The sequence below is a fragment of the Arachis duranensis genome, chromosome 1 (genome assembly GCF_000817695.3).
Source record: "Arachis duranensis cultivar V14167 chromosome 1, aradu.V14167.gnm2.J7QH, whole genome shotgun sequence".
In the NCBI taxonomy this organism is placed as follows: domain Eukaryota; kingdom Viridiplantae; phylum Streptophyta; class Magnoliopsida; order Fabales; family Fabaceae; genus Arachis; species Arachis duranensis.
In genome coordinates, this window is record NC_029772.3 from 48,389,794 (window position 1) to 48,390,398 (window position 605).

Consider the following 605-nt stretch of genomic DNA (forward strand, 5'->3'; position numbering starts at 1 on the left):
CCTGGCTGGCGTTTAAACGCCAGTTTTCCTTCCTCACTGGGCATTTTGAACGCCCAGCTTTTTCTGTGTAATTCCTCTACTGCATGTTTTGAATCTTCACTTCTCTGTATTATTGACTTGAAAAGACACAAATAATTTTTTTTTGAATTTTTAATGATGGGGATTAATCAAAATGCAACTAAAATCAAATAAACAATGCATGCAAGACACTAAACTTAGAAGTTTGTATACTACTGACACTAACAAATTGAGAATGCATATAAGAAACAACAAAACACACAAAACAAGAGAATTTAAAGATCAGAGCAAGGAAATCATCAAGAACAACTTGAAGATCAATGAAGACACATGAATGAATTCGAAAAAAAATGCAAGAAGAATAGAAACATGCAATTGACACCAAACTTAAAATGAGACACTAGACTCAACAAGAAACATAAAATATTTTTGGTTTTTATGATTTTGAAATTTTTTTTTGGTTTTTTCGAAAATTATGTGGAGAAAGAAAATGAAGAGGATCAAAACTTTTAATAAGAATTCCAGGAATCATGCAATGTTAGTCTAAAGCTTTAGTCTAAAGAAATTAGACATGGCTAGCCAAGCTT